The sequence below is a fragment of the Medicago sativa genome, chromosome 2 (assembly GCF_051527215.1).
Source record: "Medicago sativa cultivar Bolivia chromosome 2, Bolivia_mono, whole genome shotgun sequence".
Classification (NCBI taxonomy): Eukaryota; Viridiplantae; Streptophyta; class Magnoliopsida; order Fabales; family Fabaceae; genus Medicago; species Medicago sativa.
In genome coordinates, this window is record NC_140750.1 from 7,297,102 (window position 1) to 7,309,633 (window position 12,532).

Genomic DNA, 12,532 nt, shown 5'->3' on the forward strand with positions numbered 1-12,532 from the left:
TGTTTATCGTATAAAGTGTGAGCAACAAAACAGATTAAGCAACAAAACAGCCGCAAGCAATATTCTTGCTTTTTTTCTTCTTATGTTTATCGCATAAAGTGTGGGCAACAAAACAGACCTAATTTTCATATGCTAGTAATATGATTTTGAAGTTTATCTGTTAATTAATTATACTCTTTTTCTTTTTGTTTTCATAATTAAAGTTTTGATTAGGGTAAAACAGGAATTTTATTCATTAGGGCTTAGGTTTAATTAGGGCTAAAATGTTGGCATGGGTTAACTTTTATATATAGATAGATTCCGGTCTTTTTCATAACTTCAATTCCAATTTTCCATGGCCACATTTCAATCCAATTCTTCCAATTCTCGTATCAAATTTGATGGGGATATCCTTTCCAATGGATGGCGTGAGGGGGAAGATTTAACGGATAGAAAAACAATATATGGGTATAGAGCGAAAACAAGCCTTGATTTCTAGGAAGAGCCCTTCGCAAAATCCTTCGTAGAACCTATTTGCGCAGCAATTGCCTTCTATTTTTTGTTTTTTTTTTTATTTCCCCAATTTCTTCCCAAAACCCTAGTTTCTAATTGCAGAAGATTAAAAAAAAAAAAAAACAATGTTATAAACGCTGGCAATGCAAAACGCAGCGTTTTGTACCTATTCAGCACGTTAACAGTCAGCGGCGAAGCTCGTGAAAAATTTATGCAGGGGCCAACTATAAAGAAGAATTTTTTTGAAAACAGACGTATTAATAAGGATAAAATATATTTTTAGTCCCATAAATTATAATTTTTTAGGTTTAGTCCTTAAAAAATTATTCAATTTTTGTCTCAGGTTTTTAAAATTTTACAAAAAAAATTGTTTTTAGTCTTGAATTTAATCTCTAACAAAAAATTAAGGATTAAAATTAACAAATCTTAGAAACTTAACATAAAAATCGATATTTTAAAACGTTGGGCAAAATGGATTTGAAGAACCCAATTTCATCAATAACTGTCTGTTTAATAATAGATTAATAGGTTATTTGCAAGAAACTCATTGTCCATTTAATTTGTCTATGACTATTATCTTGATAATTTTTATTGTTGAAAAAGGTTTCTCTATTGTTGTTATTGAGACTGAAAGTATCAAACCAATACAAATAAATCTATCAATTTTGTAATAGTTTTTTAATTTTTTATTTATGCTAATTTTTGCAACTAAACTAGTTTGGGGTAGCTCAGTGTTTATTATTTGGGGTAATCGGATATAAATACATACCGACTAATTCAAGAATAATATTTTTTTTGGGGTAGCCAAGGTTACCCCTCCCATATGAAGGGCTATGCCCCTGTTAACAGTCATGTCAACGTTTTTAATTTAGAATGACTGAAAGGCTAACATTGTAAGCATTCATAAATTAAAAGGTCTTATTTAAAACGTATAAAACTTAAAGGACTAACTTGAAAAAACTCAAAACTTAAAGGACCGCTAGATGTATTTGATCAAAAATATATATGTTTTAAGTTTCTATAAGTCCATTCGATTCCAGAAAAGAAACTACGGCCTTTTAAGTTTAGTCACGACACCCTTAAAAAATGTTTAGTCACTACATAAATTTTATTCAAATTTAGTCTTTATCTTTTTTTTTTTTTTGTAAAGAAGGTATTTTTTTTTAAGATCCATATAGAGATAAAGCACACTTCTTTCACATTCTCAAAATTAGCAATACTTTGGATGAAGAATGAAAGACATTTATTAAATGAGTACTCATAGTCTCATATCAAATAGTGTGAAGAAGAAAGAAGTAAAGAAGTGTTGTAAATATGAATAATAAGTTTGATTTTTCTTCACCACAATAGTCTTTGGGGGTATTAGGGATTTGCGTAGTTGTGTATCTTTGAGAGTGTTTACAATTTTTTCCATGCAAAATTGTGTTGCAGAGAATATCAATGTAGGCATTTCTTCACCAAATAGTTTGTAATTTTTTTTCTCCCTATAAAAATTATAGTTTGAGTAATAAAATATCTTGTTAAGAGATTGTGGATGTAGGTATAGAGTGTGAACCTTATCGTTTGTTTCTTTTTTACTTCTTGTGTGGGTTTGCTTCTGGTTATATTTTCTTTTTTTGGTTTAACAACACATGGGACCCAAAAATGTACTGCCTTTTCTTTTTTCTAATCGGTTTCATTAATATAATTAAAGAAGGCATTCGTATATTAAGTTTTCTTTTAGAAAGAAATGACTTAATGCAATGGTTTTCTTTATAAGGAGCGACATAAGTATGCACAAAAGTCTAAAAGAAAATGTCCTTGTGAAACATTGAGGAAATGGATGTTCGCTAGAAACAGGTGTAGCTAAGAAGATGCTCATAATCAAAATTAAGAGTCAGATTGATTCTTCGTTTAGATAAGTTGTAAATCTAACTAAAAGTACATATGCTATACTGTTTGGTCGATTCTCCTATGCTCACGGTATTCTTTGTTTATTTTTGGTGAATTCATTGTATGCAAATGTTTGCCATAAATGATATATATTAGCACTGTATATATCTAGATTTTCGATACACACAGTTAGAAATTTGATTGTCCCTTGGATAATATTTGTATTTATGCGGTTGTACATTAATGGTAGCTGGATCGAAATCAGACGATCAAAATATCAAACCATAAATTTTAGTTTTGAAAAATTAAAATTCTAGAGCTGATATCGATCCAACGATCATCAATGGTTGACTGCGTAGTGATTATTGACTGTTGGCAATCAAAATTCACATAGCCACGGGGATGGCTGCCTAAAGTAGCCCATCCCTGCATTGATGCAATTCGCACATCAATGGTTGTTGGATATCGAGATTAGGTGACCATATTTTAGATTCATTATTTTAGTTTTTTAAAATCGAAGTCTACATTAAAGTTTGAAATGTTCGATCTCGATCCAACAGCCACCAATATGCTAGATGCATAAACTGTATGAGATTACCGACCACATACTATCGTAATTGACATGTGTGGTGAGTTGATCCTATAGCTAGCCTTCAGTTGCATGTTCGTGTTATTATTAAGGTAAATCTTCCCTTTTACCTCATGAGCAAGGCCCAATCTAAGTTGATCTTTTTTGGTTAAAGTGAAAGTGAAATATTAATCATTTTTTGTTAAAGTGAAAGAGAAAGATACTCAACGGTGTGAGTAAGACTCAATTACCAAACAATTGTAAATTTTTATAAATTATTAAACTAATATGCTCAAAATATATATTTGTAAAGTTTCCATCAAAAAAAAATATTTGTCAAGTTTTTTTTATGAATACACGGGACTTATGCCTCAATAAAAAAAACAAGAAACAATAGATTTTTTTGAAGGGAAAAAACAAAAGATTAAAAACCCCTAAAAAAGGCATTGGAGTTTAAATCTGCCAATATGATGTAGGAAGCATAATCAGAATAACATTATAAAAATATCATACCCTTTATCAAAATTAACTCATGTTTGACAAACGCATCTGCCATAGATTGGCTTCACGAAACATAGGCTTCAAAGACAAAATGATCCAGCTAACATAAGATGTTTATAGTGTAAGTTTTTTAAATAGTTATTTATGAAAGTTTGTCTAAATCTAGTGCTCAAAATCTTGTGCAACTAAATTATTTGTCTTGTTTGATGTAGAAGGGTTTCCTTAGTATTTTATTATTTCAGTCTATTTTTATTATTTATTTGTTTTACTCCATCCGTTTTAAAATGAGTGTCGTTTTAGCCAAAAAAATTGTTTCAAAATGAATGTCACTTTCAGTTTCCAATGCAATAATAACTTTCTTTTCAATTGTACCATCCAATTAATACTCTGCGCACTACTTCCAAAATATTACTTTTAAAACTAACAAATAGTTAACAAGGATAATTTGGTAAAATAACTATTCTCTTTCTTTTAATCATTGCATTTCTTAATATGTGTGTAAACACCTAAAACGACACTCATTTTGAAACGGAGGGAGTATTTTCTATTTGGATTTTCGGTCGATTATGATTTTGTTATTTTCCGATTTAAGTTTAACCGTTGTAGCATAAAAGACGGCTTTTATTCATTCAATAATATTTTAGAAAGTTTTTTCAAATTCTGGCGGATTCCGGAACCCTATTTTCACAAGTGTATCGCTTACAAACCTATTTTTTTTTTTCAATCTAAGGTTTAACGCTTGCTAACCCTTGCTTCCATTTTTTTTTTTTTGGATAGCCTGCAGCTGTTTGTTTTTCTGCTGTGCTGGGCGTGTCTTCCTGCAGCTCGGTTGGGCTGTAGTTTCGGTTCATTCTCAGTTGATGCAGGGGTATGCATGCCCCGTAGTGGCTTGTATAATTTTGCATCAGTTTTGGGAAAGGGGATTAATTGGTTGTAAGGGTTTTGGTGTGGGGTGTTCCGTATATATGCGGCACCTAGTTGTATTTCTTCTTTCCTTTTCCGCGAGTATATGCCCCTTGCATTATCTCGACGAGAATAAAATTTACCATTTCAAAAAAAAAAGATGTATAGAGGGAAAAAAAATCCATGGAAAGATAATAGTCCTTATTGAGGAGAAGTATTTACGTATTGTTCCAGCATAAAGGGGAATATGTCCCTTTTAGGCAACTATATTATTAAAGTATGAATATTTGCTAAGAAAATGAAACTTTACATGACTCTGATTTGGTTTTTTGCAATCAGAGAGTGGTATTTGGTTCATCACTGATCAAGTGAATATGAATACCTCCAAACAAGTATGATCTAGGCATGACTTTTTGCGGCTTTTGATAAAGCAAAATAGGTCACAAATCAAGATTAAGTACGCATCATGCAAATTTAGTGGATACATGATTCCTAAAGTTGCATGCTAAATTTAGCCTGGGAAAGTGATCTTTTTTTCCATCATGGGAAAGCTTTTTCTGACCATTAGATCAACTGAAGAACACATCTTTATTATGGTCTCTCAGTATTTAATCTAACCCTTCATCTTCCTTCAGTCCTTCCCCCACCTAACCGGATCTGTTCCAACTGCAAACCAGGCTCCTTCTTCTACCTCTTACCATCATCACTGTTGTCTCTCCCTCTTCCTCTCGTCGGCGCCGCCCCACTCCGCCGATCTACCGGCGACTCTTCCCCTAAACAAAAACCAAAACCAGAAACAACACATTCAACATCTAGAATAAAAAAAATAAATCAAAAAATCATATATTTTTGTTCAATGGGTCATCTTAAATACCATTAACAAAACCATGATGAACAAATTATTAAAAGTATGATTTTTTTTTAAAGCATAATCCAGAACCAAATTCTTAAAAGTTTGTAAACTTATTACTCCCTCCGTTCCTTTTTAAGTGTCACTTTTGGAGAAATTTTTTGTTCCTATTTAACTGTCACTTTCAAAGTTCAATGCAACAATAAATGTTGTTTTACCAACATTACCCTTAGTTATTTATTGTGGAGAGAGAAATATATGAAATAAGATATTAAATGACTAAGGCTATTATAGTAAAAGTATAGATTATTGTATAAGAAAAAGTAATATATTGAGTGTCTTGGTTTGTGTAAAATGTTAAAAAGTGACACTTAAAAAGGAACGGAGGTAGTAACTTTAATTTTAGTTTGTTATTATACGTTCCCCATGTTAGCAGGCTTGGTCAATATTTGAATAGGTAGCTGGAAGAGATTTGGTAACCAGAAATAGGAAACAACACACACATGTTTTGAACAAACGGTTATGGGTTTAAAAAAGATTGGGATTTCAAAGAATGAAGAATTCTGTTTGGGTTAACAAGTTGTTAATGTTGATGTTTTATGAGTTTGTGATGATCATGTTGATGATGGCTGCATGAGAACATAGGGGATGGAAGCAAATGCTTTTGTTTGGTGGTGGTGGTGGAGGTGGGCGAATGGGGAAATGGAAGAGAGAAGGGTGGAAGATTATTTGATTCCGCTGTAAAAATTCCAGATCTAGATGATGAATAAAGTGTAGGTAGACCATGATAGGATCAATAGACCTCTTTAATCCAATGGTAAAAATTCAACTTTCCCATCATGGGAAAAAACTTCACTTACCCAGGCTAAATTCCACCCAACTTTCCAGGTTCCAATGGATTTGTTGCTCCCTTTTCCATCAATTAAAAGTTTTGGATGTGGGTCCAGTACCTTTTAGTAAGCATCTAAATTTGTAAGTTGGCATGTCATTTCTTTTCTAAAGAAATCTTTATAATATTAATTGGAAAGTGATCTCATTTCCAACTCATTAGCCTTTTTTATATTTTAATTTTGACAAAGGAAGAGTCAATTTGCTTTATTTCATTGAATTGTAAAAATATGTACTTTTTTCTTTGGGCGTGTATTAGATTTAGATATTTCTATAAAAGTTAGTTATACCAGTTGCTTAGATTACACTAGTAAATTGTTTTTCGGATTGGTTATATAAGCGTTTAGTATATCTTTTATTATAAAAGCTAGACTTGATGAGCTAGCATGTTTGCCCTAATCCCTTACATTTTTCCCTCCTAAGCATGTAATTATTCCTAATCTAATCTCCCAACCACACACTTAATCACAGTCGTTGATTCAAACTCTATTTTCAAACTCCTCGCTTTCTCTCTCATACAAAAACGTCATAATGGCAATTGAAAACAGTGTTAATCATCCTCATAATGTCAATTGAAAACACGTATTAATGCTAATCAACTCAGTCAACCACACCCTTCATCTCAGCCGTAGATCTCATAACCTTTCATGTATTAATTCAACTCAGTCAACCACCCCCTACATCTCAGTCGTAGAACTCATAACCTTCCATGTATATTAACGATTGCATTCCCATTATCCTCTCCTGCCATCATTTTTACGTCAAAACAGTTTAGACTTAACAATGGAAAGTGATGCATAAACTCTCTTAGCATTGCACTGCTTGAAGGGTACAAATAACACAGCAAAACATAACCATGTTTCATCTCCTTTCTTGATCTCTTATGTTTTGTTTCATATATATTTTTCAACTTGCACTAATTTCTTTGAATCTTTGATCTTTTTCAGCTCCATTAGATCCAAATCCTATAATGTTTTTGTATTAGATTGCTTTTTTTGGGTCATTTCTATTACAAGATATAAAAAATTGTTTTTAACATAGTAATTTTTTTGCAGATGCTTATTTACAAGGGCCTGTGTGATTTAACTATCGGGAAAAAGACCACTTCATTGACAATGATTGATGATTGTGGAAACAAGTGAAATTGCATCACTGTATTTGGAACCAGGCTACATCACCACATCAAGCATGGTGGAGGATGAAAAAGAATGGTACAAGCGCGCAGACTTGAGGAAGGTGTCATGGTTAAAGTTGGGTTTCCACATGCTGGCATGAACGACACCATCTACATTCAAGTCAAGCGCCCAGCTGTCGTGAGAATTTGATGTCTGCAGTGCAGTTTTTAGAGTTTATGTTTTTAGATCCATTTTGATGTTTTTGAATTTTCTTTACATTTTAATGCAATTTATGGTTTTATCTTTTCAGTTTAATGTGCTCTCTTTTGATTTCAATGCAATTAAAAGTTTTATCTTTCCAGTTTAATATGCTCTCTTTTATTTTCAATGCAATTTATGGTTTTTAAATGTTTCTTCGTTTGACTATTGAGCTTAAATGTAATTTATGGATGATTGTTTACCAGCAATTAATATTGTACCATAATCTTTCATGGAGCCAAAATCATGGTTTTAAAAGGTTTCTTCGTTTGACTATTGAGCTTAAATGCAATTTATGGATGATTGTTTACCAGCAATTAATATTGTACCATAATCCTTCATGGAGCCAAAATCATGGTTTTAAAATGTTTCTTCGTTTGACTATTGAGCTTAAATGCAAGTTATGGATGATTGTTTACCAGTAAGACACAAATTATCCAAATCATTGCACAATTTATGGATGTTTCTTCGTTTGAATAATACACTTTTAGCTTTAACTTGCATTCAGCAAAAAATATTGTATAGATCATGAAAATCATGCTATGAAGGACATTTCAAATAAAGATATCAAATGGTTAACAAAATATTGAGTGCAATTAATTTCTGTGAGTACAATTTTCGGTTCATCAAAATATTGAGTACAATCACTACAAACCAATGTTAATTTTTCGGTTTTGCAAGAATTTATTGCTCAGTTGTTTTTTTTTCCTTAAAATGCACCGTGTAAAACTTTACTGTCTTGCTGTCAACATAAAACTTTACCCTTTCACTTAAAACTTTACTATCAACATAAAACAGTTTACTAATATTTATAGAACTTAATGATATTCATGGAACTTAATGATATTTCATTGTGATTAAAAGAAAAATTACTACTTATTATTGCTATTCGAATTTGAAATTGTCAGTCATCTATATAACAAGTCAACTTTCAAATAATCATGGAACTTAATGATATTTCATTGTGATTAAAAGAAACATTATTACTTATTATTGCTAATCGAAAATTCAGGTCATGAATAGGGGTTCAGTAGTAAACCAAAAAAAAACACGCAATGTCAACTATTGGTATTTGTGATTAAAAGAAACACTACAAACCAATGTTAATTTTTCGGTTTCGCAAGCATTTACTTGCAAGCATGTCTTTTGAAGAGTCACAATTGTGCAAATATGAGTATTGTTAGTATATACAGAGCCATCTCAATTAATGCATTTGAAGCAGGTGTTTTGTGAATTTATTGCTCAGCTGTTTTTTTTTTAAAAAAAATGCACCGTGTAAAATTTTAAAGAAGAAAATTTCCAATATTTTCATTTGCCATGACAATCAACAAGAGTCAAGGGCAATCACTTAAAAATGTTGGAATTTATTTGTCGAATCCTGTGTTCTCCCATGGTCAGTTGTACGTTGCAATTTCCAGAGTCACTTCAAAACAAGGTTTGAAAATACTAATCGTTGATGGAGATGGAGAGAACACTAATACGACCTCAAATGTTGTTTATCACGAAGTCTTTCGTAATGTGTCTTGATGTTTAATGTTCAAACCTTTTTGTTATGTATGCTACCATTTCATTTTGTTGCTATTGTTGTCTTAGAAGGGAACATATTTTTAAATTGTTATAAAACTTCTATTAACTATATATGTTTACATTTTTCCGACTGATTCGATTAAATTCTACGTGGTATGACCCGTGCGGTAGCACGGGTCAAGAGTCTAATTTGATATAATTCCAATTCTTTCATTATAAATGTACTTTCATTTTGTTGCTATTGTAATTTCAATTTTACTTTTACCTACTTTTCATCAAACGCTTGGAGCACGGAATATACATACAATGGTCATTGTGTTATTTCATTTCTTAAACTACCCAGAATGCACTATTACTATATATAATCTACATTCATATTAAAAAGAACAATCTAATTGATCAACAACAACTACCCAAACAACCGTTAATTTCAATAACAAAAACCCGAACATTAATGAGAAATTGAAAAGAGAAAAAAACTAACATATAAAAATACAATGTTTGGAAAATTATAAACTTACAAACTAACATTTATTTTGTGGGTGTGGGAGGAAGAGATTTTAGAGGAGTGTAGGAAATTACTTGGTGACGTTTCTTTGCAACCTCTTTCTTATGATGTTTGGCAGTGGCTTCCGGATCCTTCTGAGGGGTACATTGTTCGTGCTGTGTATAATATGCTTACTGATCAGGGGGCACCGCTGGATAGGCAAGAGGTTGATTTGATATGGCATAAACAGGCTCCGCTTAAGGTGTCAATTTTTGCTTGGCGGTTGATTCGGGATCGTCTTCCCACTAAATCTAATTTGGCAATGCGTGGTGTCCTTCAAGCAGAGGCATGTCAGTGTGTTTCAGGTTGCGGCTCTCTAGAGGATGCTAGGCATTTGTTCCTGATGTGTCCCTATTTTGGGTCGTTGTGGCCCCTTGTGCGGCATTGGATTGGCTTTGATGGAGTGGATCATTATGATATTTCGTGTCACTTTGTGCAATTTATTTATTCTACAGGTGGCTTGAAGGCGCATAGGTCTTTTCTGCAGCTCCTTTGGTTGTTGTCTGTTTGGGTCTTATGGAATGAAATAAATAATAGATTATTTAAAATGAAAGAAAGTTCCATGGTTCAGTTACTAGACAAAGTAAAGTATTATTCTTTGTGCTGGCTGAAGGCTAATAAGGCCGTTTTTGTTTTTGGTGACCATATGTGGTGGTCGAGCCCTTTGTCGTGTTTAGGCATTGGCTGACCTCTTGGTGTACTTTTGACTGTAATTCTTGTTCTTTTCTAGTTGTCTTTTCGGTACATCTTGTGCTGAGAGGACAGCTAGTGCAGTGTTAATATATATCATTTTTGTTTGTTCAAAAAAAAAACATTTATTACCTAACTGAGTGTTTGGAAAATTATAAAATCTCGCCAGTGGCGTGCGTATATCAAACTCTACAATTATGCTTCTCAAAAACCACGGCAAATGTATATAGAGACGCGATATTACACTTGTTGCCGCTAAACCAAACACACTATAAGTGTTTTTGATTTATTTTCAAACTGTAAAACTTTAAAGGAGATTTCCGAAACACTTTTGTCTTATGAAATTCAACTTTGAGTTTCTTGGAATACTTGTGTTATGAAATTCAACTGAGTTTATTGGAATACATTTGTGTGTTCCGGTAAACTTAAATTAAGTTTTTCGGAATTCTTTGGAAATAATGTGGGGTTTGAGAATTTTTTTAAAAGTATTTTTTTGAATAAAGTTAAATGTGGGGTTTGGAAATGTATTTTTTTTTTTATTAAATGTGTTTCGTAAATAATTTAGGGTTTGGAAATAATGTGTTCTGGTAAACTAAAATGTATTTTTTTTTTTAAATCATGCAAGGCATGAGAATTTTAAAAGAAACGTCAAGGTCAAATTGGAACTTGGAGGACTTTGCGGGGGTAGGGTTATGAGTTAAAGCTTCCTTACTAGAGAAGTTAGCTAAGGCCCAAACTTATGTATAAGACCCATAAACAAAAATATTAGATTTGAATCATTGGGATGCGCCAGCCCGTGCAATAGGGCAACGCATGGGCGACAGAGTCCAAGTATTCTCCCTAAAAAAAGTAATTTAATATCGTGTGACCCATTGGGCCACATATCAGATATTAAACTGATAAGAACAGATACTACACTTGATCTTAGCCAAAAGGCCGAGAAAGGTATGCTTCTGCCAGCGGAGAAATCCCCAATTTATAACATTGCTTAGCGTGTTTGCCATACTTCTAAACGATGTGGGACTTCCCCATGCAAAAACAACAATACTCAGTTTGCAACCAAGTCTAAATATGTTGGAACATGAGACTTTCGAACACATCAAAATCTTCGCAAGAGTATATGATCTCTTGTATGTTTATCAATGTCCATATATTATGAATTTATTTTCCATTTTGTGAATAAAATTTTCAATGAATAATGCCAATCCTGCTACTTGAATCAAGCTTAAAAACGGAAGCAAGCAAAGGTTTTCTCTTCCAACAGAAGTTGATAAAGTGAAAGTTGAACCATATGATATTGAATTAGGATATGTATTCATGTCTTACATATATAGCAACTATCTGCTGTGATTACCAACCTGAGATACTATCTGACCTCAACACTTCATGCACTTCAACTTCAACTAGTGAAGGTATAAATGTAAACATTGGAAAGTGGGATGACGAATGTGTTTGTCTTTACATGTTGAAAGGGGATAACAGTGTTAATGCTGAGGCATGTCGAATTATTGCAAATGTTGTTCATCAAGCATTAGATTATCTGCTTGAAAAGGCTTCTACCTCAATTGAATTCTCACTTAGAACTTCATATCCAACCAAGAGGAGAAGAATGTGCTTTGTTGAAACATCTACTTCCTCATGTAAACATGGATCTTGTTCACGCCAAGGGTACAAGCATTCGACCCTCATTTGGAAATACCATCACGATTTTCAAGGGTGGTAACAATTCAAATAAACAAGGTCGTATGCATTTGGAACTGTCGTTAGAATTGAGCATCTGTGTATACTAGATTTTCAAAGTGGTCACTGAACAATCAAACATGTCCTTCATCGCGACTTTGGTCTATTATTGTTCTTTGTTTGGGTTTTAATAGAATTTTCATCAGTTCGAGTTTGCTCTATAGGTGTCTATAGAGCAATTTTCATACTCCATCCGTTTCAAAATGAGTGTCGTTTTAGGTGTTTACACACATATTAAGAAATACAATGATTAAAAAAAAGATAATGGTTATTTTACCAAATTATCCTTATTAACTATTGGTCAATTTTAAAAGTAATACTTTGGAAGTAGTGTGCAGAGTATTAATTGGAGGGTACAATTGAAAAGAAAAAGTTATTATTGCATTGGAAACCGAAAGTGACATTCATTTTGAAACAAAGTTTTGGCTAAAGCGACACTCATTTTGAAACGGAGGGAGTATATTATTAGAGTAGACCTTTATGGCCCCTAGCTTACCCCATCAGGTCCCCTTGGATCAAACCCAACCTTCACGGGAAGAATCTACTTCTCACCCCCCATCTAGAACTCCCAACCCCTCTTC

At 32.8% G+C, this 12,532-nt stretch overlaps 1 pseudogene; it reads right to left on the reverse strand.

Annotated features, from left to right (window-relative positions):
- Window positions 1–10,990: 10,990 nt before the first annotated feature.
- On the reverse strand, window positions 10,991–11,160 carry LOC146944097 (U2 spliceosomal RNA; annotated as a pseudogene).
- Between the last annotated feature and the right edge of the window lie 1,372 nt (window positions 11,161–12,532).